We start from the raw sequence: 26,362 nt of genomic DNA on the forward strand, positions 1-26,362 counted from the left end.
CCCAAAACCATCCTAGGAATTGAGCACAAAGCTTATTAGTAAAATGACACTAATAACTGGCCAAAAAATAACTTGCCAAAGTTCAGAGCCCAAACAGGAAGAGGGGATATATTGGAGGAGTAGCCATTTAAGCAATGAAAGGAGTTATAGCTGGATAAAATGTAACAAAATAAATTATATTCAGCAATAGTGTTTTAAAATTGCTGTTTAATGTATTTTAGAAGCACTTATAATTTGGTAGGAAGTAATACATAAATCCCATGTGCATTGGAGAGTGAAGCCTTAGCAGTGCCCTTCCTTTCCAGGTGGTTTGAGGTTATAATCTAATTTTGATGAGGACCTGGGGTTCGCGCTTGCCCACGCAGGAGGCAGTGCTCTCTAGCAGGCTGCTCTTGACAAATCTCTGAAGGGCTCCTATGCCAGCCTGAAACGCAGCATCTGTCTGGAGCCTGCAACAGCCACGTCACTTCTGTGATGGACAAGGCCATTAGGTGCGTGCCGATGTATTTCTTCAGAGCAGGCAGGGGCATTTCTTGTAGGTGATGGAGGAGGCTCTGGTGGCGTGAAATTCTCCATGGCTCTGCTCGCCGTGGTACCGTTTGGCAGGTGCCATGAAGTTGTCTTTTGCACAGTAAATATCTGCAGCCTCTGCTATGCAGTGGCTGGTCCCAGCATCACTTTGTATGTGAAATACCTCTGTTAGTCTTCAGTATTTCAGCTGTTGAAGCAACAGATACAACACTTGCAGCCAGAGGACTACCTGCCTTCAAATTCTTATTTAGAGCACATTCCTGCTGGCCATAGTTACAACCATCAATCTTCCAGCAGACTACTGCAGGCAAAATGTTTCTAACACACATTTTCTGAGGACTCCAAACAAAATAACCATCTGAGTCTGCGAAGAGTAAAGCTCAGTATATTTTAAAGTCGTGCTGGGCCAGTGTAATTCCCCTGCCCCACCAGCCCCCCGATCCCCACAGAGGTGTGAGGGCCGAAAGTTGTGACCTGTGTGATGACTCTCCTCACTCCAACATTTATTTTTAAGCGGCCTGCCACATCCATTGAAGGGGCTAATACAGGAGGTGTTGGAGGAACCAGACGTGCCCCATGACACAGTGTCTGCGCACTTCTCCTTTGCTGTAGTTGGAATGCACATTTTAGAGTCGAGCTGCTGTTCACTGTGGCCTTCCTCGATGAATGTCATTTGTAAATTCAGTTTCGCCTGTGCTCACAGTGCCCAACATCTTCCAATATTTTATCATAACTGAAATGGCACTTAGCTGCCTGTCGCGCTGGCTTGCCATCAACAAAGCAATGAACTAAACACAAAAGTACACAAAACACTTCTGTTGAAAAACAGGATTCATGGTATTAGTCTTACTTACTTACCATCTCCTCTCCTTGCTTGTGCTAGGCTTTGCTTCAAGATACCAGATTATAAGAGTACTCTTGTTTGCTGTCTGTGTTTTAATAATTGTAATTGTTTGCCATGTGCATGAGGTCCCTGTCAGAAGGAGTTGTCACAGGGCTGCAGCAGTGGCAGTGCTCATCTCAAGAGGGAATGGGGGAAAAGGAAAAGATTGAGAGGGGTTCGGTGTCAGCAGAGCAGCAACTGTGCTGTGGCTTGTCAAAATTCCCCCTCGAGACGCTTTCTCAAGCACTCTGCAAACCTGGCGGGCAGCGAACCAGGAGACGCAGGCGTGGAGCAGCTCGTGACCGAGGACTTGCTTCGGGTGGGCACCGGTGGGGCTGAGCCTGTCCTCGCGGCTTGGACCTCCGCTGCTGGGGAAACTGGCAGCAAGCGGAGCTGGAGCGAGGAGCTGGAGCAAGGAGGATGCCTGGGCTTCACCGCTGGTTTCCTAGTGCTCCCGGTCATGGGGACAGGCTGTAAACCTGGCAGGGAGCCGGGTCCTCCCCGTTGGCCATGGAGAGGAAGGGAACTTCTGTTCTTGTTGACAAAAGCACATGTTCCTTCTCATAGGTCTTTCTCCAGGGATGTATTAGTGGGACACTGTCGTACCATTGCTGCTGATCTTTCATTTTTTTGTTAACTTCCTTTTTGCCCCCTTCGACCTTGCCTGTGACCTTGTATCTCCTGTTCCCTCCATTTGCTACATCTTCCCTGCTGATGAGCTTCTAATTCCATCGTCTTCTACCACTGTCTTCCCCATCCCTTGCTGGCGAGCTGAGGTAACTCCTCATCCCAATGTCGGTGTCAAACTACAGGTCTGCTTCAAGATTTTGTGGTTATTACCTTGTCATGTCTGAATTAGCCCACACCTCTGTGACTCACTGTCTCAGGCTTCCCACAGGCTTTGGAAAAACTCACTGTCTATACTGGTATATTTCAGAAAACTGATTAGTTTAAACATCGTGTTTTATTGTTTTCTTCACAAATACATGGGCTTGTGATACTCCTTAAGACACAGGAATGCTCTGTGGGGATGGGCCCACCCAGAGCTCAGCGTTTGGAGACCTTCATCTAAGACTTCTGCTTTGCTCAGGATCAGTTTCTCTCAGAGCAGGAGTATACACGGACTCTTCTTTGGACCACTTGCTGAGGACTTGACCACTTTTGCCACACTCATTAAAGCCAGAATGAATGTGTACGGTTAAATCTCAGAGCAGCACTTCGAAAAAGTGAGTGGACTAAAAGGTGGTGGGGAAAATAATGTTCCATGCCTCTCTCACTGCAATGTACCCAATAAATGCAGATGTAATAGGAAGGAAGTGTAAGGTTTAGTGTTTTATTAGTGTGGTTGAAGATCTACCACACCAACTACTTTATCTGAACATGAGTGACAGGCATTGCTGTATCCATGCTCAGCTCATGTCTGCGAAGAGGAGATTTAAAGGTGGATTAAAAGCTTTGAAAAAATAACATGTAATAATATTACAGACCTCAAATCAATACTAGAATAGATTCCCAGCAAAAATATATTGAGTGATGTCCACATCTGGAAGTCCCTGAGCTGTTAATGTTCCCTGGCAGTGCGGGGCTGAAGTCCCAACACTTCGATTTTTCCAGCCAGCACAAAGAAATGTGTGCTGCCTTCTTTCCGTCTCACTGGTGTGGCCTCTTCTCCTTTATTTGTCCTGTGCTTCTGGTCTGTAAAGCTAGCCTTAACAGCTTCCGGTTCTTCTGGGGCCAGTATAAAATGGTTTTGATCCCTTGCTTAGGCTTTTTCAGTCCTTAATTTATCTTCATTTGTCCTTTTAAACCTTTTTTTGATGTTCTTGTTATAATTCTGTAACCCCACGGAGATCGGTATCCTGGTGCTCTTAAAGCAAAGACCTCAACTAGGGGCTTGGAGCGGACTGCACTGATCACTCTATGCTCATCATCTTAATTGCTATCTGCCAGATTTCATCGCTGAGTGCTACCTCTGCCAGCCACAGTCCACACTTTGTCTGGGGTCAGGCAGGTTTTTTTGCTCAGCATTTTGTTTTGGTTTGGTTTTTTAGTGTTACAAAATGTTTCTCAGTCACCGAGACCTACCTGATTTTATGTAGTTTGTGAATGCTGTGTCTGAGACTGCAATGGTAATTTCTGTAGGCTCCAGTGGCCGTGGAAGGAATGGGAGGGCAGAACCGCCAAGCTGCTTTTGATGTGCGGTGCAGAGGTCAAGACGTGGCAGGTTTTACATGGAGTTCACGCGCTGGGTGGATTTCATCTGGCAGCTCTGCCTCCATCCAGGGCATGCTGGAGCCTCCAGCTCTGCCCTTCTCAGGCTTCTTTTTTACTTGAGACAGCATGGCATTTGCCAGACCTCTAAGTGTATCATCAGTGTTTGTTATCTTCCAGTGAAACATCTTCAGTATGGGTGACAAACCCAGAGGACTCTGCAAATGATGGGAAACTGGCCTTGAAAAATTTACAGGTTTGTGTATACAAGTCAGTGGAGGTATATGCATGACCAGTGTGTTATCTTACTCTGTGATTTCCAGGGAAGTGAACTTACAGGGCGCTTTTAATGAGTGCTTCACCTTGGTAAAACCAAGCATAGGAAATGTTTATGATGACTACAAGAGGCTTTATCTTTTCTAGGTTTCTTTCCTACACGCTTTGTTTATTACTCTATTAAGAAGTAGTTTCCTATGTTCAAGCTAAGTTTATCTGCTTGCCCAGAGGTGTGATATTCAGTGTTGGTATATCTGAAATGGATTCAGTGTTCACGTCTGCAACTGTCCAGCTCTGGTCACATTGCAAACACTGTTTGGGGCTTTGCAGACTCTTGCAGGGCTGTGTAATCCACTGCAAGTTTTCTTGTCCCAAAGACAAACAGCTACTGTTTGATATTCATCGATGCTTCAGGAGTCGTGGTTTAACCCCAGCCAGCAACTAAGCACCACGCAGCTGCTCGCTCACTTCCTCCAGCCGGAGTAGGATGGGGGAGAGAATCGGGGGGGGGGGCGGGAAGTAAAACTCGTGGGTTGAGATAAGAATAGTTTAATGAGACAGAAAGGAAGAAAATAATAATGATGATGATAATAAAAATAATAAAATTACAATAATAATAATAAAAGGATTGGAATATACGAAACAAGTGGTACACAATAAAATCGCTCACCACTCTCCAACCAATGCCCAGTTAGTCCCCATGCAACAATCCCCCCAGGCCAAGTCCCCCCAGTTTATATACTGGACATGACATCACACGGTATGGAATACCCCTTTGGCCAGTTTGGGTCAGCTGCCCTGGCTGTGTCCCCTCCCAACTCCTTGTGCCCCTCCAGCCTTCTTGCTGGCTGGGCATCAGAAGCTGAAAAATCCTTGACTTGGTATAAACTCTACTTAGCAACAACTGAAAACATCAGTGTGTTATCAACATTCTTCTCATACTGAACCCAAAACACAGCGCTATACCAGCTACTAGAAAGAAAATTGACACTATCCCAGCCGAAACCAGTACACAGGTATTTTGGGAGACTTTCAATCTCCAAGTGCTCTTCTGAGGGGTTTTCTTTTTCTTTGTCCAATGTTCAGGCACTGTCCACCTTTCCTACAGATCATCATGAGCAGGATGACTTCTTTCTTGTGCTCTTCCTCTTGCCACCATACTTGCAAGATGAATGCTGTGTCTTATTTTACTTGAGTTGTTACCTGGTATCTGATTAAGGACTCCTATAACATGAAAATGTCAAGGTTGACTCTTCAGCCTGAGATATTTTACAAACTTGCCTGAATTTCCACCTTCCCTTTATACAGACCTAAACCCTACCTGTTGTAATTGATGTCTTCCTACAGCTCGTGTAATGCAGCTTTGGAGTTCACCTGCTCTGCCCGAGTGAACTCAGAAGCTGTAAAAGCCACCCAGCGTTTCTGAGGCTTCTGTTGCCAGGAGCAAAACCACTGTGTTCAGGGTTAAGTGCTCTTCCATGTTGTCCAGCATCTCCCACGTTTCCAGAGAGCCCACCTGCTGGTGGGGTTTCTCTCTCCTCTGCAGGCAGGTTGGCTTTGTAGCTCAGTTCACTGCTGGTGTCAGGAGTTATTGGGAAGTCACTTCAGCCAAAGAGCATACCAAAATCTGCATAGTTAAGGCCACCTACTCAATAGCCCGAGGCATCTTTTCAACTGCAAAATGTATTTTTTGCTTTTTATCTACACAGTAGTGGGTTAAGAAGACAACTGCAAACAAGACTCACAGGTCTTTTAGGAAATTAATATGAGTCACTGTCCCATCAGCTCGCCTGAGTGCATGGGCTGGCTCGCTCCATGGCTTTCGCTGCATTGGCACTGCAGTGGCAGGTTTTGTTCTTGCTGTATTTTTATAACTTTTTCCACTTGTGTCTTCCTCCCACTGGAACACTCTCCCACCTGCTGAGGTATTCATAGATTTCAGCTGTTTAGATCCAACCTGTTACCTTGTGTTTATAAATGGTGGCTTTGGTGCTTTGTGCAGCTCGGGATGTTCACACCTGCTGTAGCTGCTGACTTGAATGACTGAGATTATTAAAGGAAGGCTGTCATGTAACTAACGGCCCAGCACAGTGCAATTCAGTAACTCCACTGCAAGTTGGTAGTAACTTTCATTTTCTCTGCAGTCGGATACGTTATGGGAGCAGCCTCAGGTGAGGAGGTATTCGGGTCTTCAGCACGCGAGGATGTGCAGCACCGCTCAGCCCTCTGCTCCTCCTGAGGAGGCTTTCTCACCCCCAGGTCCAGTTTTGCATTTCTGCTGTCTTCCCCGCCGATGCTCAGAGGCAGAATGGCTTAGCAGCGACATCCCAGGGACTGGCCAGGGTGTCCACAGCGCAGCCTTGCTGCCCCATCTCCACATCTCCACCTGCACTGACATTTGGAGCACTATTGCTGGCTGGCCCAGCTGACATCCTGGAGCTGTGCTTTCTGTGGTATGGACTCAGAAGTAGCACTAAACCATACCCCTTTGGGCACATCTCCTTCTCTTGCCTACAAAACTATAGTCTTCAGAAATTATGTTCTGTTCATTTGTTTTTCACCAAAAAAGTCCTATATTCCTAAAGGGACTCCTACTCAAAGCCTGCTCTTTGTCTCAGTTGTTTTGCTTTAGTGAATGGAAATAATTTTACCTACCAATTCTATTAGAGAATACAATAAGAATAATGCGGAAAAGATATGATAGGATTCATGGTTACAGTGATATGAAACGTGTGGAAATGATGATTGTGTGAGTACAGAATGAAAATAAAAACAAATGTGAAAGAAGAAAAATATTTATATGAGATCAGCATTGGAGATTCTTCCAAACACATAGCTAGGGGAGCTGCCTGCTGGGGAAGAAACGTGCTTCAGTTCAGCAGTGTCTCTGAGAGGAGGCTGCCCATCTGCAGATGGAAGCTCTGCCAGTCCAAAGAGAGGAATGCAGTCTGGATCCTGACCCTCTTTTTATGTTAAAATATTTATGTTAAAAATAATTTTTAAAAAAGCCATAATCTATTGGATATGTTCATATTACCTTAGTGTAAAAAAGATAAGGGTTTCTCCTGTCCTTTTACATGTGGAAAACCCAGATTTATCTGCTGTTTTCTGACCAGCTTCCACTTAGTCTATGTAAAGCTAAGGTGACCTAAGATATCTGTGCTAAGCTGTTACTGTGTTCTTGATTTGTAGTTCTATTTTTAATCATTCAGGTGCAGTGTTTTGTGTCCTTCATTTTCTAAACCCTGCCCTGGCAGAGCTGGGATGAAGTGCTGGGTCTCCACTGCGTAGCAGTTTAGCAGAGTTGCAGGTAGTAGCAGGAGAGCTTCTTACGTATCTTCAGTCTTTTTATCTTGGTGTCTCTTCCCTTTAATTGTCATTTGAAACACAAACAAACTCTCAATACAGCTTTTCTCCAGATTTCAAATGTAGTGACAGAAGTAACCTGGTGGAGGTGGAGCAGAGGAGCTCATGCACCCAGAGGGGAACTATGCAAACTGTGGTACTTTTTCCTCCGAAACCCTTTTTCCTTCTCTTCTCCATACAGCAGTCTGGATTGCTGGTTGTGGAGTTGTGCAACTGACTCTGTGATTTCAGGGATTTTCTAAGCAAATAACTGAATGAACTATCAATATTGCTCTAATAGAGCATCAGTGTTTATCTGTACCTCTGAGGAACATGGATTAGATTACTGTAAACTCCTAGAATACCACTAGCAAGTCTGGTTTGTGTTACAGGGGTCGATGCTGGCTCAGGACATGTTGCTGTTAAATGCCTTCTGTAGGTTGGATCAGCCACTACTTGTCTTTGGCTCGCTGTTGTGCCGAGCTCTCCTACCTCTGCAGACAAACATACAGCACATCATGTAACAGACTGTAATCTGTAAAAGAAAACTGCAAACAGAGAAAAACAAAAGAAAAAGAAAATCAGAGCTGTATTGCAATCTTCACTGACAAGTTAGACATGTACCACTGGAAATCAATGTCTTCACAGAGTAGCAGCCAGGTGGAATAAAGCTTTGATGAGCTATTCAGTACAGAAATCCCTCTTTCCCCATTATTTCTTCCGGGGAAGGAGTGTCTTTATTTGTTGAGCCAGCTGGGAAGAAGTACTAGTTAAAATTGGGGCCAGGAGGACGGCTGCATCTACCGTCATTGCCTGGGAGCCCAAAATGAGCCCTGACACTGCTGGGTCTCTGTCATTTGGACTTGGAGGGAGGTTTGACACCTGAGCTGGAGAGAGGGACCCAAAGGCAACCAGCCCCTGCACTGAGGCTTTCTACATCCTGACCACAGTACCGTCTTTAATATCATCCGAGAGCTTGTCAGAGATTGTTTTTCCTCTAAAGCAAAGGTAGTAAGGATTCAGCTAAAATGAAAGCTTGACCTAATAGTTTACATTTCATATGCCTGTGCTGTTTTTATCTATGGTATTGCTATCTGTGATAGAAAATAAAAATGCTTTTTTTAATGCTTCTTTTTGCCATGGGATTAAGCAGTCCACAGTCTTAAAAATCACCTGCAACTCTGTAATTCTGTAATATTGCAAGGTGATGTTAATAATGCTTTTGGCTTTCTGGGCCTATTTATTCCACTGATATTTAGAAAATCAGCAGAATTACTTATTTTCATATTGCATGGGATCTTGTGTGGTGTTTTGATGTGATATCGGGGATGGTAGAGGAGGTGGTTACCCCATAGCAAGGGTAGCACCGTCGTTGTGTGTGTTCAGTTTTCTTCATATCCTTCCATGTCAAAATGTCAGGCAAAGTCAAAGTAATTGGTAATTATCTACTAGAAAGGCATATAGCTTTTCTAATTCTATTCTCTATGCCTAACTAGAGGAAGAATGAGTTAAATTTCTACCTACCTTTTTTGGAGTAAGTTCCATCTTGGTTTCAGCAGTTCATAATAGTTCTTTGTATTTTATAAAGCAGGAGAGAGGAATGTCTTTGAAAACAGGTGCTGTATTACTCAATATTGTAAAACGAATGTAGCTGAGAGTCTGGCTCACCTGGCCCTTGAGGTTTCTTGAGAAATGTGCTCTGGAGAATTTCCCTCAGCTGGCTGGAAATCACAGAGGAATTGCTGAATCGTCATCAATATTGGCCCCGCAGTTCAAAGCAAAAGGGTTCCAACAGCATCTTTCCTGAAGCTCAGGACAAGTGCTCTCTGCCAGGTATTTTCTAGCTTTTATCCATCATGTTATACAGTATCTCTGGCCAAGTTACAATTTTATTTGTGCTGCAAAGCTGTACCAAACTTCACATTCCAATGCCAGCTCTTTCTTTTTGAAAAAGACGATCGGTTCCATTTCTGTAGAGGGAGACAGATTTCACCCGCTGGCTTTGTTTCTAAGGGTGTGTAAAATCTGTCGTTTTGTTACATAAAGATACTTAGACCTGTGTAACTTTACCAATGTTGATTACTTCACACTGAGGGAACTGCTTGGTTCAGCAAGTGAAAGGCATGTTGTCCCTTGTGGTAGATATTTGATGGGGATAAACCTCACCAGGCAACCGGTGAGCACCAAAGTCATTGGATCTTTTGAAGTTTCTGTACGTAAAGCACAAGATTTACCTTCCAGTGGGTTCAGGGACTGGTGATGTGCCCTTTACAGTACAGGCTCTGCTCTTTGGGCCAAGATTTAAAAGAAAAAAACCTCTTAAGTGAAAATTGTTTAATTTTGGTATGTCTGTGAGAGCTCTTGCAGCTTGTTGTGGGAGCACATGTATTCTGGGCAGGTTCCTGCTTTTTCTCTTTTTCCCCTATATTTTTTTAAACTAGTGATACTGTTAACTTGCTGAATTAATTATATCGACATGTCAGTCGGGTTTGTGCTAGGTGATATCAGGTGGTGTCACACAAGATAATTCAGAAGTAACCGGCTGGCGTGCCTAGCATCACTTAATTGGGAACCCCATTCTTTTTCCAAAGCCAGCAGTTACCCTGTGTCTTTGGGCTCTGCGCTGTTTCTGTCAGCCGTGACACTTCCCTAATCCGATCTAAGATATTCTGCAAGAGCTGATATCTTGCCATTGGATTTGAAATGACTGTTCCAGGTTTTTCCTGTTCTTTCTGACAGTTTATTACAAGCAGGAGGTAATTACTAACAACAGTTTTTGTTGTACATCATCCCAAGAAACAAAATATTAAAAGGCTGGGAGAAGGAACAACACTAAAATTTACTGTGAGTAATGTTAACACAGCAGATTAGCTTCATACTGGGAAATATTTTAATCTTCTGAATTGTGGTCACGTTTTAGCCAGCTGTGAGGCTGCCTGAGCAGCAGTTGTGGTACAGTGAGGCAAATAGCTTCATGATTTAAAATGAGCCTGGATTATATGTGATTTTTTTTTTTTTTTTTTTTACAAAGGGGTGATGGTTTTCTGGTAGGCACAGAGGTACACGTACGACACGCTGACCAGTGTTACCTTCCACTTTTTAATATTCATGTATGTTCCAGATAAAGTGTTTAATGGTTAAGAGAAGAGCTGTTAAGTGACATCTCCAGTATCCTTTGTATTCCCATACTAGGGTCACGCTCTATGGCTTTACATCAATTGCTAAAAAGTTTTGCCTTTTTTCTCTACCTGTACAATAAAAAAGATTTTTAAACTTTTTTCTAATTCTTAAGTGCTAAGAAAAGTATGAGCTAAAAGCTGAAAGAAAAATAATAGTGATACACATAATAAAATTTCTAAGATCAACACGCAAGCAAATGAAGCACAGTGCAACGGTATTTGAACTGAGCAGATCAGTGTCTTTTCCATGGAGTAAGCACTTGCTTAGTGTGTGAAGGTGGTTTGTGAGATCAGAAAAGTGTTTCCACCTTAGAAAAAATGTTAAGCAGTTGACAATATTTAAATAAACTAAAATACTTTCCTATTCCCAGTTAAATGTCTTTACTATCAGCAAACGAATATGATAAAGTAATGGTGAAGGTCGATTAATTTGTTTCCCTCTTTTTGACCATTTCAAATTTACTTTGTGGTTTTAATTACCTTGAGCTTTGAACAAAAAATCTATTTTGAACTGAGAAAAATCTATTTGAACTGGGGATTTCTCAAAAAGGAAGGAAAAAAAGAAGGAATTGAAGCTTTTTGGACCTTAGCATTTTCTGAGAAGTGTAATTATGGACCTGAAGGACTTAACCAACTTGGTCAACGTGCAAAGGAGGGTCATGTAACCTCCCACAGTCCATGCAAGGACTTCTCTAACTAGCAATGGGGCTCTGCAGGGTTGCATTTGGAGGGGCTGCTGCCTCGGCTTCTTGCCGTACACTGTGTCTCTCTGTGTGTTGTTTCCTTTGGTTTCAGGTGGGCAACTGCTTCGCTAGGTCAAGGCTGTCAATTCAGTCTTGGGGTTGGTCTATGCAGAATGGTGCAAGGGAATTGGGGGTGGGGGGAAGCAGTATTTTATTGTTTTCTCTGAGTATGACCATCTTCACTGCATGTAAACTGATCCCACCGGTGCCCCTAATGCCTTAGCCTGGAATCCACTTGCAGTTTGGGAGGTTACTCTAAGTCGTACAAGCATACAGGGGGTTTCACTAATAAAATATGAAGAACATGCATGTTATTATAATACAAAAATGTGCAATTATGTCTTGATCACAGCTCAGGGAGTACATGTTTTTAATGAAGTGAACATTGTCAGTGTGGGAAGCAATAAAAATGAAAAAAAGTTACAGAACTGAAAATTTAATATATATGATAATACACATAAATCTATTAGAAAAAGTAAAGCAGAATTAATTATATTTCAGTACCCAGAGGGTGAATAAAAATGGTAAAGAATTAAGAAATAAAAAATTCATACTGTAATTAGAATTTTGCATACTAAAATTAGAGAAGGTGTTTTCTGATAACATGCAGAATCTTTTCTAACAGAAAATCATGATGGGAGCAGGACATGTTAATTATGCACCAGAGCCTTAAGATATGAAACCTATACATAAGCTTGCAAAAAGGATTAAATAGCTGGTTAGGTTTATGTGTAAAACTTTTTAATTTTTCAACTTTTCATATCCAAATTACAAAAAAAAAAAAAAAAAGCAATGCATTATTTATTTAGATGTCTAACGAATAACAAAATAGTAGTTCTGTACAAGCTCTAGGTACGCCAAGAAATACTTTCACCACAGCTTTATCTATCTGTAACATAACAAACAGGTATTTGGCAAGGGACAATTTACTCAATTCCAAAAGACCCAACCCTTGGTGTGGTGTTTGCTAAGTGCTGCCTTCCCAGCCTCTCACACAGGGTCAGGGCATGGGGAAAAACACAGGGGTGATTTTGTCTCGGGCTCTTTTGTGGAATAACCACAGGTGATGGTGACTATGTCTGTTGAGATATATCCTGGTATACAGAGGGCAACAGTAGAGGGATCTTCCCAGCTGCTCCTTTATACTACACAAGGTTGGGCAAAGCTGCTGTGGTTCTGCCTTTTGCAGCTCGCTGCAGCCTCCTTCATTTTCTATTTTACACTATTTTGTCATCTGTTTCCCCTGCTCAGCTCTTCTTTGTTTCCGTGGAAGACCTGGCTCTGCTTGCTGTCAGAGCTGTCCAGATACTGGACTTTGGGCTGGATCTTCATCGCTATCTGTTTTGCCCAGACTTTATCAATGCCTGAGAGGAGTTTATCAATAAGTGTCTTCTGCCTTGTAGGGAAGTCATCTGATGACTTCCACAACGAGACTGGTGACTAGACAAGGCTCTGAAGCTGAAGGATCCAGGCAGGACCTGTAATCACCCTTCTCCGAGCCCTTCTCTCACATGTTCATACCAAGGATGAACACGTGCGCTGGAGATACGACAGCTGATGTTGGTGGCAATGGAGCAACCTCGCCCAAAGGCTGGCCTGGCCTCCGGCAGAGGCTGAGCGCTCTGACCCTGCAGGTGCTGGCTCTGTTCCCACCAAGGCTGTGCAACTTGTGTCCATGGCTGGCTCTTGGCTCGCTCCTTAGGCGTTGGGTGCTCTTTTTTTAGTATTGAGTCGTGTATGAATGAACAACAATGAATTGTTAATTATTGTGTTTCAGAAATGTGGGCCACCCTGAAACTCTTCAGGGCCTTTTTGGGGGGGGGAATTCCTGTAAAGTCTCATCCTTGTGGAGGTCACTAGGGAAAGCAGGGTTAGGGGAAGAAGAAGAGGACTGCGCTGGCTGTTGTGGGTTGGAAGAAGAGAAGGCAAAAGCAGCTGCTTTGAAATATTTTGGCTTTTCATATAATGTAGCTCTAAGTACTGCATATTTGCATGCCTGAGCAAGATACTGGTAACACGAAGAGTCAAAGGCAGCAAACACCTATGTTATTGCTGTGTTTTCCAGCTCTTGGCTGAGTAGGACATAACAGTAAATGACAGGAGATGTGGTGCAGTGCAGTGTGAAAATCCCTGCCCTAGATTAAACTGGTGTTGTATAGACAATTTGCAGGCAATATGAAACTGGAGTGCCACCATGAACATATCCTATTGATGGGGTTTGGGTGTGGCTGATTCTGCTCTGAGGTAGAGGGATAGATTGGGTTATCTCTCAATCTTTTCAAGTAATAACATCTGTGATTCAATGGCATCTGAAAGCTACATTAAAAAATTAAGTCTTGGGCTAACCTGGGCTGATTCAGCTGGTGATAATTGTTTGCAACTGATGTCATGTAAGCTGAGCACACGTTGCTGTTAAGAGCTGTAGCCATAGGAACCTAAAATGTAACAGATCCTGTGTATGGAGATGGGTTTGTTTTAGTGTTTGCATAAATCTGCATAAATATGTTTAATTGTTGGGTTTGGAGCTAATTGGCATCCAGAATGAAGATGGTATTTGCTATATAGTAAGCTTGATACATGATTAAGAAATCATACAGTAATGATAGTACTATTAGCACTGATATTAATAACTAGTGTTATAATTAAAGCTGCTAATATGTGAGAGGGACAAAAGCCTTCAACATTATTTGCAAATATTAATGATAATTGGCAGTGGGTGTGGTATGAAGAACACGATTAATGTTGGAATTGTCAAAATGTTTTGTTTTGATAGGCAGTGCCCATCCTTACATTAATAGTCATCCTTTTGGAAAGGGGAGAGGGAGGGTGGGTGACGGCGGCAGAGCGGAGCTGGGCAGGCGTTGGTGCAGCCCTGGGACGGGGCCGTGTTTGCTTGGCCCGAGCTGTCGCTCCTTTGGTTTGGGGCACGCGGTGGGACGCGTGGTCCTGTGCCACCCTCATCTGCGAGCACATGCCCTGCTGCAAATCACACCGCATTGAACGGCGCGAGGGAGAGCATTGGCCACGTGTTTGTGGGATGTTGCCTGCAGAACGCGGGAGCTGCTCTGTCTTCTCCTGCCTGCGATCTGTGGTACCTTTTCTCCCATCTCCTGAAGTGCACCCAGGCTCTTGCAGCCAATGCTGAGGGTTTCAACCCACTCCAATTTTATGACAGAAATAAAATGCTTCCAAGTAGGCATTGTCAATGGAAACATTAATTGTTCAATTATAGTAACTATAATTGCATGCTACTGAAGTACTTAGGAAGAAGAGACTACTATGTTTGCTAAAGTAGGCAGCATCTAACCATTAGAAAAAGAAATGAATCTGAACCAAAAAGCATCTTCAATTTAGGCCCATCTCTATTTAAAAGACTCTTTAGGACTCTCATGTAGCTCCCAGAAAAGATTACTAATACAAATGATTTTTGCATTAATAATCTTTCTAATATGAGTAATCTGCTAATGGAAGCAGAAGAGCACCAGAGGTTCAGTCTAATCTGGCTTTTCTCCTCCCACTGCCCTTTACTGTGCCAGCTCCATCCAGTGCCTGGATCCGGCAGGGCACCAGTGGGCCAATGTAATTTTCTCCTTGTGCCCTTGGAGCACAGCTGTGCTTCAGTGCTTCTTTTGAGTTTCCCCAAAATTTTACTGCATATGTTACTGTGCTGGATGCTGGACACTGCAGTGCAGCAGTGAGCGTGGGAAGAAAAGTGGAAGATGAGTGTCCAGGTAAAGTTATTTCAGTTTCTGGTGTGTAAGACCAACTTCATCACTGTCTTTATTTCCATTTGAGTTGGTTACTGCAGGAAGAGGTGTCCCAGCCAAGCATGTTTCCCAACCATATTGTTCTGAAAGGAAACAAATTATCTGAAATTAATTCTAATCTGATAAGCAGCTGTGTAACTCATACAGCACACCTGGGAAAATGGTGTAGGAGATTCTCCACCAGCAAATACTTCCAAAATAAGTGTTGAAGAGACATCTAGAAGTTTTCAGAGCAGTAAAGATATTCACTCTTATTTTTCCTACTTTCCACATAGATGATAACATACTTTGCTCAGAAGCAGTTTTTAAGTAAGACCAGAATGCATGTGGAGAACATTAAAAAGGAAAAAAAAAAGAGTGAGAGATCATATTCTTGCAGCGACTATTGTGTTGTCTTTCTAGGAATCACCTAAAGAGAATCACACTCAACTGATTATAATTGAAACTTTGCATCTCGGAACTGGCCTTTAAAGCAACCATTGAGCCAGAGCAGCTTTGCAGTAGTGGTTTACACTGCAAGAACACAGAAAATATCTCCATTTAAGCACTGCCCTCCAGAAAATGCTGCACTCTGAGCAAGCTTTGCAGGAGTATGATGCTCCCAATGGGCTTTACACCACAAACAGGGAGTGATTCCAAACAGAAATGGACTGGTTTTATTCTGAGTTTTTATTTATTTTGCCTTCCCAGTTTTCACTGTGTTTTAGATCATTGAAGCATGTAAACAAGGCAGCTTCAGCAAAATGGGAGAGCAGTCCATCCTTGATCTCTCAATCCTGATCCTCAGGGGAGTCCTACAGTACAACTTCTAGAATAGGACTGGAAAACAGCTCTTAACTCTGCTGGAGATGAAAAATTGAGATCAGTGCCAATATTGCTGTCTGATACAGACATATAGACCATGTATTAGAGTCCTCCATTGACCTTCCCTACTGCTAACCCTTTATAGGGATGCTACTGTTCATGAAAATTTACCTTGCTAAGACCCACCTTTAAAACTGTTTAATTACATTACCATAATTAACTGGTCTTGAAAGTTGACCCCTCTGTTTCTTACCTGAAGGAGGACTCAAGTGCCTGTACCAGTTGCCTAGTGAAAAGCTATTTTCTCTCTGTACGCAGCAGCCCTCTCTCCTCCAGGCTGTCCTGCTATCGGGATATTGGGGAACTGGGATGCGGCAGTCCTGGGAAGGGAGCAGTGCCATGGCAGGTCACTGCCCTGCCGAAGGTCAAGATGATTTCCTTCAGCACCACTCCTAATTTCTGGTTAAAATATAATCTCTATTACACTTTTGCCAGCTAAAAAAATTGTCATCTTTGTATTGAACTTTAAAAGTTCTAAAGTCCTTAAGAGGACTGCACTCAATGTGTCCCTTCAGGTACCATCCTCAGAGTTTTATCATCCCATCGCCTGTCACTCCCTGTATCTACAAACACACATCTGGTTTATGAAATGCGTGTTTGAGAGTCAGCTCAGCAGAAGATACTGACTGATTGTGGGGAAACAGAGATGACACAGTTGTTATTTATTTCTATAGTTTCCCTGTTCGACCAGGATATTCTTGATTATTTCTGCAGCCTCTCACCCCCTCCCCCTTATCAGTAAAATAACAGGAAGAAAAAATTTCCAGTAAAGCCTGGGCACCTTTTCACCCTGCTGCCTGCACTGAAGTTTCCAGCAGCCTCGACTGCGCTCAGATCTAATACATGTGAAATTTCCATTGTTCCCAAAGTTACTGTTCCTTGCTGGCTGTGCCCTTATCATAAGCCATCATCTTCATCTCTCTGTAACCGTGTTCTGCCTCATTTCAAAGGAATCTTTCTCTTAAAGTATATTTTTTCCTTCTTAGCTTTAGCTGGGATGAGGAAGTGGGAGCCTGTGATGGAGAGAGGGAAGGGCTCGCACATTTTCCCCTTTCATGTTTCAAACAGGGTTCTCTTTCTCTTCTGCTGCAGTTGTTCTTTGCAAGCCTCAGTCTCCACAATGACAGACTCTGTCATGCCTTCCTGGAGGCTGGCTGCGCATGAAGACTTTGAAGCACACAATGAAAGAAGGAAGGTACGTCTTAGAAAGTAGTTTCATATTTCTTCTGTAGTCCATAGCCAGGATTTACCATGAATGATCAATGAACAGTCTCAACATGCAAATCAGGGACCCTTCTTTGTGGCGTCTATCTGGTTGCTTTCTCCAGGAGTTGTTGACTTATTTATTTGCTAAACACCCAACCGTGTCGCCGGTGTGGTGGGAGACACCACCAAAGGCAAAAGCCCCGACATTGCTCCAGGAATGCAGTGATCCTTCCAGTGGTTTCCCATTAATAAAAGAAGTGCTGTTTCAGGTTGCTGCCAGCCTTCCAGAGAAATAAGCGCTCGTGTGATATGATGCGAATGTGCACTTCGTAGTCCTCTAATTGTTGTCTGAATGCAAATTTGAACAAAGGGCAATACAAAGACAGCAACTGTATGAAGCAGGCAAGAGCTGAACCAGTACGATAAGGAGCAAAGGAAGAATCGAGAGATTACAGCAGTTCTTGTAATACTCTAAATAAAAGTCTGTGATATCTGCATGTAATTCTGATATCAACAAATACTGGCTTGCTGGAAGTGGAATTAATGTGAGAGAGGCAGAGATCCCCGCAGCTTAGCTTTTCTGTGGCAGCAAGTGTTTGGAGCTGAAAGTGATGAGGCTCAGGCGGGGCTGGTATCGCCGTGGTGGTGGGATGGGTGGAAGGAGAAGGCAGCCCATGTATTTTATGTTGTAAAGGGCATGTGATGTTGTGGGGCCAGCAGTTGTCTGAAGTGAGCCAAAGCAAGTTTCCTTGTCCCCATTTATCCATTGTTGGCATACACTGGTAACACTGGTACCTGGCAGAGTTGGTGGCACCGTCCTGGCCCGGCAGGCACTCTGCCCTAAACCCAGCTTTGCGTTCAGTTCTCCCAGGCAGGAGAAGGCAGCGCAGCCCCGTCTGTGGTCTCCTCCTTGTTCTGTGACTATCCACGTGAGGTGGGTTCCCCCAGCGGTCGTGCGTGCTGTCCCCGGGTGCTGCAGGGGCTGGTGAGGTGCCTCCTGTCCCTTCCGTGCTGCCTTACAGGACGAGGCACCATTGATCTGACGGGATGGAAGAACAAACTGTTGCGGCCCTGAAGTCCTCGCGCTGCTAAGGAACTGCATGGAGGAAGATGGAGAGCAAGCAAGGCAAATTTTTCAGAAAATTGGAAGAAAAAAGGAGATGCTGAAGGTAGGGCTGTAGCATAGGTCAGAGGGGGAACCCTGAAGTTGAGTCCCTAGAGGAAAGGGGTATATGGAGATGAAGACCACCACCAGGCAACAACAACGAATGGTTGTGTACTGTCATTTCCCAAGCAGCTTCTTGAGTGGCAGGGCTAGAGGATTTCTGGAGCTAGGCAAGCTCTTAATCTCTTGTGGTAGTACACCTCCATTTATAAATAAACACTAACTGAGAAAGGCTAGAATCCCAGTGTGCTTCCTCTGAAGTTCAGTGTCATAATTTCCATTTCAGAGGGCATTTTTCCTCTTCTAGGTTACATCTCAGTGAATACTCAACCCTTCCTACAGAGCAGAGCAGTTCCACCAGAGGATGGTGGGAGTCTTGCACAGACCAATAGCTTCTGTTAAGCCATTTCTGTCCAAATGAAGATACTGTTTGTATCTTAGCTACCTTTTGTCCCTGGGAGTGTCCATGTGCCAGCGCCAAGACTGGTTGTGTCTCTGGTCATATCTGACACCCGTAACTGAACTATCTCTCCTCCAACAAGCCAGTGAGAGACCTTTGCCTGTAATCTTCAGGAGGGATCTCCCGTCTCCTGAACCATGTGTTCCCCTGCAGATGCTGCTCTGAAGAAAGATAAGCTGTGGAGGAGAGTGTGGGAGAAGATAAAAGAGAAAAATTAAACCATTTATGAAACTTTCATCAAAGCACTGTTTATAATGCTGAAGGGAATGCTGTCTTACCTTGACACAAACTTCATTCATAAACTAGACTTCATTATTTTTCAGTGTTATTTCTGAAAGACTTTGTCAGCAGCTTGGCAAACTTATATAGACAAGCTCATGATTTACTTTCTTCTGTGACTAATCAAAATACTAAATATGGGCGTTTATGTGCCTTATATCATCCTGAAGTTTTGTGCATGTATTTTAAGTTTGACTGAGTAGAAAAAAAGTAATAAATAGTAACATTAGTCCTGCAATTCCTTCCCTATTCAGAACATGAAGCTTCTCAGACATTATAGACTCTCTAAAATACTGCTGAAAAGTGAACAAAAAGCCTGAGATCAAATAACTTCAGTAGAAGCCCTTTGAATGATTCTGAAAGCTAAGGATGACTGTTAACATCATTAAATTGAGTCTGGATTTGATTAATGTCTTAGGAACAGGGATCCAGTTTCCATCCTTTCACACAATTTGAAAAGAGTGTGATTACCTTTTGATTTTTAAGAATAAGTAATTTTGTTTACTCACAGGGAGTAAAATTGCATAATCTTATTCACATGTGGGTACATTTCTGTTTGCCCTTCGGCAATGTCAGTGGGCTGCATGAACTCTGCTCCTCGCTGCAGAGCTATTGCAGCAATTGCCATTATCTTTTTTAGGCTACAGTACCAAGTAAAATGTATTGCGTAGTTTAAAAGGAGAATATGGGGGAGCGTGTGGTCCAAACAGAAAATGCAAACAAAAGATAAAAGAAAGAAACAAGCCCTGCCTGGTGGCCAGAGCGTGGGGAGTCCCTCATGGGCATTGCCCCGTGCAGACGCCAGGCTGAGCCTCCCCATGGGCCACGGTCATTGACAGCTGTGATACACCGGCGTACGTGTCTCTTATCGGCTGTAGCTAGTTAGTAATCGTACAACATGCCTGATCCTCTATTCACAGAGAGCTTGAGGTCATGTGTCAGTGATTGAACAAAGACTCAAGGCACAAATAGCGTACAGGACTCTTCTAAGATCAGGAAAGGCAGACCTTCTCACCCATGTCGAGCACAGACCTGAGCAAGGAGGGCATAACCTGTATCAGAAGGGTTTTACTTTGGAGGGATTGTGCTTCAGAGATGCCTCAGGGGCACAGTTCTCATCTTGATTTTTCCTGGAGGCACTACACGTCCTGCCGTGGTTTCTGTCAGCAGGAATCTGAAGTTCTTCGCAGGCAGGTTTTATTTTGGGAAGTGGGTGCAAAAGGAGTTAGATGCCTGAATAGTTTGTCTGAATCTGGCATCCAGATAGCATAAATAGAGGGATAAGGATGATTGACTCCCTCTTATGATCTTAGATAGATATAAGTCAGAGTCCACTCAGTATATATGCTGATAGACATAAACATATTCAATGTATACCAACAAAACTGCACATTTCTATTAGCTAGCAAAGCACATGGCTATTTTCTAATTTCAATCCCTCATTATCCTTCATGACAGAATCACTGAGGTTGGACAGGACCTCTTGAGATGATCTAGTCCAACCCCCTGCCCAGGCAGGGTCAGCTGGAGCAGGTTGCCCAGGACCATATCAGGTCTTGCCTGGATTTACTGACTTTAATTCCTGTTGGCATACTGACCCTGTATCTAGTAGTGGTTCCTAAACTAGGTCCTGTGGAACACTTATTCTTCCCAAACTTTTTATTTTCTTTCTGGAAAGAAATCAGGTAGCAGTTGTCAGGCCAGACTTGTTTTGATTTCCAAAAGCTGAAGCAAAAAGAACTTTCTCATTCTGTTTGATTAAAAGTAATAAATATGTATGTGTCCTATCCTAAATATTTTATGGGAAAAAAGTTATGTTCTCTTAATACTCATGTTAGTAGCTAACACTGGCACAGCAATTCTATAGCCCACCTGCCATTTCCGTCTTCAAATGGGGCTTACGCTGCTGGAAGTGCTAAAAGCAGCCTTTGCTGAAGCCCTGCACACCGTCCTGTGGGACGTGGTCAGCGGTGCAGCTGAGCACACTGCTGGCTGCAGACTGCATCCGCAGGGAAACGTCACCGGGCCAAACTGGAAAGTGCATGTGAGAATGGATCTTTTATAATCCAAGTTGGGTCCCTGCTTGCTTCCTTCCTGTCTTAACCCAGCAAAGGCTGTCCTTTTTCCCAAATAATGAGTGACTTGGCAGTGTTTCTGGTAAATAGCTGGGTATGAAACCTCCAGCTGCTGTGTCCATTCTGCCGTGCAGGACCTTGGATCACCTGAGCTTGTGCTTCCGAACAGAGACTGTCACTGGATGCCGGAATAGCAATCAGCAAGGTCAAGCATCCCAAGCGAGGTCTGTGTATTACAGCTGAGTGAAAAAAAAAAGTAAAACCGTGGATTTGGACAGGAGGTTGAAAATGAAAGATGCTGAGGAAAGACCTTGAGACCTGGCTTGATCCCACTTCTGCCAATGGGGAGCAATAGGCCACCTTGGAGGATGCTGGGATCGCTGGTGGGTCAGTGCTGCTGGCAGGTATCTGTATTTTTCCATGGGTTGTAGTGGGATGCAGAGAAAGCTACGTTTCTCACTCAGCCTCCTCAGCTAGCTTTCCAAAGCTGCCTGAGAAGAATCCAGGCCTCAGGGTGCCCATCTTAACGAATTCCTACTTGTCTTAACCTACACTATGGCTCTATTCTGGTTTGTGTGCCTGGAGAAGGTCTTGGGAGTATGAAGGGCTCGACACCCCTTTTCTCTGCGTAGCCAAGCTCTCTTCCCCTGATGCCTGGTGGCCTGGCTTGTTCTGCGTGGGTTGATGGTGTACCTGGGTTAGCTCACGGGAGGACAGCTAGCCTGGGAAAGCAGCCATCTCCTCTGGTTGGTGCTCTAGCAGGCCGTACAGATAATCTTCTCAGTACAAAATGGTAGTGCAATGGCTTTTGTGAAAACTGTATATCTTTAGAAAATGTGGACTTCTCAAATTTCCCTTTTGGATAGAGTTGGATCTGGTTTTTACTTTCCAGCAGCTGCTCAAAAGTATCTTCAGTAGCTATACAGATGGTATTTACAGCTACAGATGCTTCGCATCAAGAGTACTCAGTCCTCCCTGGGGTTGGGCCCAGAGAGACTGAATGCAGAACCAAGATGTCATTCTAAGACTGCATTTCACAATGCATTGACAATCTGGGGAGACTTGAAAGGCAGTAACATGGTTTCACTGTTTTTGAAAAACTGCAGACATTTCTATTAGACAGATGCTCACAGTTCTGCAAGGCTGGACACTTTTATTCTTTGTACTTTCAGACGACTTCTACATAAAGGCTAGTTCCAGCACAAGAAATAACAAGAAATTGCTCCTTAAAGTAGAAGGGATAAAGCAAGATAAAGAACTTCAAAGCAGATACCATTACTATGTATGTAGAAAGAAACAAGAAACTACGAGGCGGAATCTGCTATTAAAATCCACTAAGATTTTCCAGGGAGAACACATTTATCTTATTGACAATGGGGCTGAGCAATTTCCTAGTTAATGTGAGTGAAATATCCAACAAAAGACAGGGGCTTTAATAGGCAGACTTGTTGCTTGATAGTTTCAGATCTCTACATGGGTTCAGCAGAAAAATATGGTTTATTGTAAAATGTATAAAACTGAAAGTTTTATGTCACCTCAGGAAACTTCTTAAAATACTTTGCTTCTTCAAAGGGGCTCTGGAAGTTCAATTGAAGTTTAGAGATGACACAAGCTCTCATTAGGAATTAGCCTCAAAGTCTTTTTTTCATCTATGGTTTTTAAGACTCTTTGACTAATACAGAACCTGTAATAAATTAATCTCCATACATTGTAGTTAGAGTGGAATGAGGAAACTAATCTAATAACTAATCAAAAGCCCTTTGGATGTAGGGAAGGATACTGCAAGTACAACTGTAAAGCTTTTTTCCTCTCTCTTATCAGTCTGTAGTTTTGAAATGCTCAAAGAATCACAAAACTGGTACTTGCTTGAGCAGGAGGTCCCACCAGTGCAAAACTATAGACTGATCTGTCCAAGTGCATCACCAGCCTCATCTAGGTGTTACAGGAATCACATATTCCTGGATTATCTTTTCCTTCTTCTTAGCATCAATGTGTGTACATAAATGAAGTCTTCTTGGGTAGGGTCATGTTCAACAGCTTTGGCAAGCACACCCAACAAGATCATGAATGACACTGCCACAAGGAAAGAGGTATGTTTTAATTTAGCACTGTATGCTAAAGGCAGGTTGTACTGTCAACTCCATTTCTTTGCTGGGTCATTTCAGCGACCATCCGCCTCCCGGGAGAGCGCTGGAGCTGAGTTGCAACAAGCTGGCTGGAAGAGCGGTTTGGCTGCAGTGTGCGCTAATTGGAAAGGACTAGGGTAATTGGGCATTCTCAGTATGATACTTCAAAGACCGGCCATGAAATATCGCACAGTTTTAACAGTGTGTGATTCCATGATGTGTAATAGCAAAGGCTTCCTCCAGCTTGCGTTACGTACCAAGGGAAGAGCAGGCCACCTAAATGTATAGGCAGTTCTCTGAGCTCTATCCACTTTTTCCCATATCTCTGCCAGGGGAAACCCTGCAAGAGCAGCCAGAGCTCAGCACCCAGGAAGAGCACACGTGGTTGTGAGGAGCAGTCTGACTCCATCACCCACAGTGCAGCTGTTGGGAGCCCCGACTCCGTCTCGCTGCCCACCGTGTCATGTCTGCAGCATGGTGGGATGATGCACCTTTTTTTGGGTGGTTCTGCAGGCATCGCTTGGGTGGGATGACGCACAGGAGGCCGCTCTCAGTGCAGGTGTCAGCTCTATACCTTGACGGTAACTAGTAACTTTGGCACTTTACAGGGTCCAAATGTAGCTGGAATGAGAAAGCTAGAAAAAGCCAGAAAGTTATCTCAGCAATACCAACCAGGAGTCCAGCCTGCCTGTCTAGTCGTGAAACTTTGGGGAACTGCAATGCAGCTTTGCCCCTGAGACATGGGGAGGGGGGGGGGGAAGAAGCCTTTCCCATCCTGGGGAAAAAAAAATAAAAGAAAATAAAAGCTCAGTGACAGTTTTGGAAACAAACAAACCAACCTTTTTACAACCTCTAAGAGCTTTGGGTCAAAATGGTCGCAGCATGACTCTGCAGTTAAGTGGCAGATGGAGTTGTTTGAGGAAATTGCAGAGGTAAAGGCAGATGGAAATGCAGCTCACTTCACGGCAGCAATTTGCATCTTGCAACCATTAGTGTCCTAATGCTACATCCTCCTCTAGGCTACAGGTCATACAGTGTTTGCTTTCTGACAGCTATTGGCACATAATCCTGAGTAATTCAAGCAGCTTAATTTTGTTAATGGTTTTCCTTTAAATTAAAAAAAAAAAAGCTAGGAGGGATGTTAGAAGTAGTGGGTGTTAGTCTGTAGCATGCCTTCGTCATTCACACTCTGCTGCAGCAGGTTCAGCATTGTGAAAGGCACCTGAGTGAGTCCTTTCAAGTGCACCGGCAGTGTGTTGTGAGATGCTGGCAGAAAGGCACCTGCTTCTTCGTTGCACCGCTCACATAATTTAGTAGCATCTTCTAGCCAGATGTGAGTACTAGCACTGTTAGTCTGCTTTTTCCTGGTGCACGATCAGGATCACATACCCTTTGAGCGGTTAAGCTGACTTTGTGTACAGAAATTGTTACAAACGTACATTTTTGACCATCAAATGTCACAAATACAATTTGTAGCTAAAGAATCGGTTGTCAACTGCTAAAAGTTTCATTTTAATTGTATGCTGCTTTCTGCCCCTTGAGTATGTAAATGGTAGTATTACATAAGCGTGGGCTGCATAGCGAGTTTGAAACGATGCCGAATGAGACAGAAATGGCAGTTTCAATCCCAGACTGTGCAGGAAATGTGATACTTTGCTGACGTGATGTCTGATGTGGGCAGCAACCTTCTTCCCACTCTCCCCTGCTAGAATTGCCTCTGCCTTTTAAGTATACCATTGCCATGTTCGTGACTTGAAAGCAGTTTTTCTGCTCTCTGGTGTGGACAGGACGGGAAAACAAGTGGTTTTGGGAAGAAGGAAGGCATGAGAAAATACAGGGAAAACATTATTAATATTGGATTCATGAAGCAGGAGCAGACAAGTATAGGAGGCTCCGCAGCCCCTGTGCATCCCGTCACGCCTGTCTTCCATCCCCGCGGTCCCTGTGCATGCGGCGTGTGTGCCAGCTCGCTGGGGACCGGCGCTGCTCCCCACGTCAGCGGGAGGAACAGACGAAGCTCTGCTGGTCACTTAATAGGGGAATCGACTCCACGTAAGCATTACGGTGCTCATCCCAAAGGCTTGATGTGGGGTTAAATTAAGACGGTCAAAAGGGCTTATCTTCTCCGAGACTTTACGAAGCGGAGGTATGTCGTGAGGATTTGGGGAACTGAGAACAATAAAGCAGTGCGTGTCTCTCTTCTGCTTCCTACATCCTGCTCATGGGCGAAGGAAACACAAAATGAACATTTCCCTTTGTGCAGCCTGTTCACCACAGCCGTGCTGATGGCCTGGCAGTGGGCAACCGGGATCTCTCTTGCCCATTGCAATTCATTTTTTAGCTGCCAGGGACAGTCCAAAATCTCCAGGTCTCGTACAGAAGAAATTAAAGGGTAAATTGTTTGCCAAATTCAGACCTTGATTTTCTGCTTTTCCATCCAACTGGAAAATTCTGGCATGTGTTTTCTGAAGGGAACCAATTGCCAACCCTTGTTTGCATTTGTCAAGCCAGCAAAGTGCAGGGCTGTATTCTCCTTCCTCTGCCCAGGGAGGGATGTGCTGCATCTGCTCAGCTGCTCCTCTGGAGTTGCGTGGGACTGTTTGCAACCTCATGTCCCTTCCAGCACTCAGGGAGTGCACCAAAACCTGACTTCTGTATGGGTTTTCTTTTGCTTCATGGTTTTCTATAGCTGATTTCATGGGCCTAACAAGGCAGGTGCTCCTGAAAAGCAGTTTCTGTTGGCTGTGGTCATACTTGAGTATTTATCCTCATGGAATCGCCAGCTCTATCCTGCTGACAGCTCCAGCCCTTGCTAGCTGAACTCCACTCATGGTGGTAACTCACAGCCAGGCTGCTGGAATTGCTGTGAGGTTACAAGGGAAAAGCCTCGTGGGGCCCTGCGGCTGCCCCACTCCATCCCCAGCTTACAAACGAGATACAGCAACAGATCAAATCCTTCAAAACACTGGCAGAATATTGCATCTCACTTGGTAGATTTAGTATGTGACTTTGCTTTGTGGAAACAGCTCTGTGATTGTTCAGAAGAAATTAGAGCTTCACTATTTTAAAGTTTTAGTTCCAGTTAGGATTTTTTCTCCCCGCAGAGCTGCACAGTGCAGCTATGTGTGGAGATCCATAATGACAGTAATAACATGTCTTTGTACTTCTCCAGTGCCTGCACTGTGACAGTTTTCACACCTTACAAGCATTAATTTATTGGTGTTATTCTAGTGCCCCAAAGTATGCTCGACA

Source organism: Buteo buteo, chromosome 6, assembly GCF_964188355.1.
Source record: "Buteo buteo chromosome 6, bButBut1.hap1.1, whole genome shotgun sequence".
NCBI classification, from domain to species: domain Eukaryota; kingdom Metazoa; phylum Chordata; class Aves; order Accipitriformes; family Accipitridae; genus Buteo; species Buteo buteo.